This window comes from Elephantulus edwardii, unplaced genomic scaffold (assembly GCF_000299155.1).
Source record: "Elephantulus edwardii isolate Elephantulus edwardi_28Jun2011 unplaced genomic scaffold, EleEdw1.0 scaffold00433, whole genome shotgun sequence".
NCBI classification, from domain to species: Eukaryota; Metazoa; Chordata; class Mammalia; order Macroscelidea; family Macroscelididae; genus Elephantulus; species Elephantulus edwardii.
In genome coordinates this window covers 319108-321828 of record NW_006400183.1, presented here as the reverse complement: position 1 = coordinate 321828, position 2721 = coordinate 319108, and the positions used below count along the sequence as shown (strand labels likewise).

The window sequence follows — 2721 nt, the reverse complement described above, 5'->3', positions numbered from 1 at the left end:
GGTGACTGAGATACTTCACTCAGCATAATGTCCTCCAGAGTCACCCATTTTGAATAATATTGCATGAGTTCCTTGTTTTCCAATGCAGCGTAGTATCCCATTGTGTGAATATACCACAGCTTCTCTATCCATTCATTTGTTGATGGGCACTTAGTTTGTTTCCAACTCCTTGCTATTGTGAACAAAGTCACGATAAACATGGGTGTGCATATGTCTGCTTAGATGTCAGTTATGGTCTCTTTGGGATATATTCCCAGTAGTGGAATTGCTGGGTCAAATGGTATCTCTATTTGCAACTTTTTGAGAATGCACCACACCACCTTCCACAGGGGTTGTATCATTCTACCTACACTTCTACCAACAGTGAATAAGGGTTCCAATTTCTCCACAACCTTGCCAGCATTTGTTGCTTGCTGTTCTGTTAAAGTTTGCTATTCTGACTGGGGTGAGATGATATCTTATAGTTGTTCTGATTTGCATCTCTCTTAGAGCTAGGGATTTTGAACATTTCTTCATGTGTTTGTTGACCATCTGAATGTCTTCTATGGTGAAGTGTCTGTTCATATCCTGTGCCCATTTTTCAACTGAATTATTTACCTTTATCTTGTTGTGGTGCTCAAGTATTTTATAAATTCTGGATATAAGTCCCTTATTTGATATGTCATTACCAAAGACTTTTTCCCAGTCTGTGGCTTCCCTCTTTACCCTGTGGGAGAAGTTTTTGGATGTGCATAGGGATTTGATTCTTAGAAGGTCACATTTATCTATTTTATCTTCTCCTGGTTATAGGGAATCTTTGTTTTCTTGATGTTGAGCTTCAATCCATATTGAAGTCCTTGACCTTCTGCAGCAAGCACATCAGGTCCTCCTCAGTTTCAGCAAAAAACTTTAAATTATCTTTTTTTTAAAAAAAAAAATTCACAGAACTCAAACGTCTTCCCTTGTGAGTATACAAAGAAAGAGAAAAAGTCACCTCCGCCACAGCACTCGGCCAAGTTTGGAGAGATGGAGTATTTTCCCATATTACCAGTCACCTCTGCCAGCCTTTATGCTACTCTAAGACCATTCAGATAAAAAACCACATTCCCTTCCTCTCTGCCATTTTGAGATGTCAGTTGAATCCCCCAAAGATCAATCTTTCCTGTTGTTATCAGGAATCATCAGTGAGAAAAAGAAGTGTTTCCTGACAGGTAAGAGATAGCCTGGCAGCCACATCTAAACCTCAATATTCTCCCGTTCAGAACAAGCAGTTCCACAAGACTGCACCATAAAACATGTGGCCATAATTGGTCAAGACTGCTCTGTAATAACATCTGAACACAGGCGAACATGAATATTTTGCCAACCATATAAATGATCAAACACCTCTCATCCTTGTCAATGTGTGTAATGGTTGCTTCTTGATTATTTTAACTTTATTATTATTATTATTGCTAAGTTGGCCCAGCTGAAACGGACGCATATGGTTCTTTTGCTTGTAATATTTACAGAAACAGATCACCACCAGGTCTTTGCCCCATGGAGACACTGGGTATGTTTGAATCATCAGTGCTTAACTACTGTGCCACTAGGCTCCTTTATGTGCATTGTCATTGTGTCATTAGATGCTATCAAGTTGATTATAATTTACAGTGACTCTATGAACAACAAATCTGAACCCTGTCCTATCCTATGCCAATCTTATCATCTTTGACATATATAAGCCCAGAGTTGTAGTTACTGATGTCAGCCTATCTCATTGAGGGTCTTCCTCTCTTTCACTGACTCTCAGCCTTTCCAAGCATGATGTTCCTTTTCTATTAATATGCCTAAAGTATTTGAGGTGAAACTTCTTTATTTTTGCCTCCAAGGGGGCACTCTGGCTGTACTTTCTCCAAACATATCTTTCATTCTTTTTGCAATCCTGTTGTGTGCCATCGAGCCAACCATGACCCATAGCAACCCTATTAACAATGTCTCTGAACCTTGCCCTATCCTGAACCAACCTCACTATCTCTGTTCTAATCTTGGCTCTTTCGTCCCCACATGTTGATAGGATTTACTAAGATGTCCAGTCACAGAATTGTCCCCTTTTCCTGGTAGCATCCAACTGAAAGCAAAACATTCATTTCTTTTTCTTCCTAAATTCCTTGAACCCTTCCTCAAATCATCTAACACAAGCCCAGATACCTTAAATCTTTTCTAACATCTTATTGAGAAGCCTCATTTTTTCTCACAATGTATATTCTCCTGCACAGTATTGAACAACAAATTCAACTTGTCCACCTAACTGTAGGCATGTTCCTGGTGGCCTTTGGTTTAATCTTTAGGAAAATCTTAGTTTTCAAATGTGAACGTAATTCTCCAGGTATTTTAAGGAGAAGTAGTAATATTCAGTATGGATTGAGGCTCAATGTCAAGAAGACAGATTCTCACCACTGGACCAATTGGCAGCATCAGGATGGATGGTGAAGATACTGAGATTGTTAACAACTTTAGTTTGCTTGGCTCCATGGTCAACACTTTTGGCACCAGCAGCCAGGAAATCAAAAAAGATATTGCCATGGGAAAGTCTGCTGTTAGGAACCTCTACAGGGTACTGAAGAGCAATGGTGTCACTCTGAAGACTAAGGTGCATCTGATACAGGCTATGACCTTTGCAATCACTTGTTATGCATCAGAGAGTTGGACAATGACTAGGGAGGATAGAAGGAGAATTGATGCCTTTGAGCTGTGGTGCTA

General features: G+C 39.7%; 1 pseudogene; it reads right to left on the bottom strand.

Moving 5' to 3' along the window:
* The window catches only part of LOC102855913, a 13662-nt pseudogene that overhangs the window by 6582 nt on the left and 4359 nt on the right, over window positions 1-2721 (bottom strand).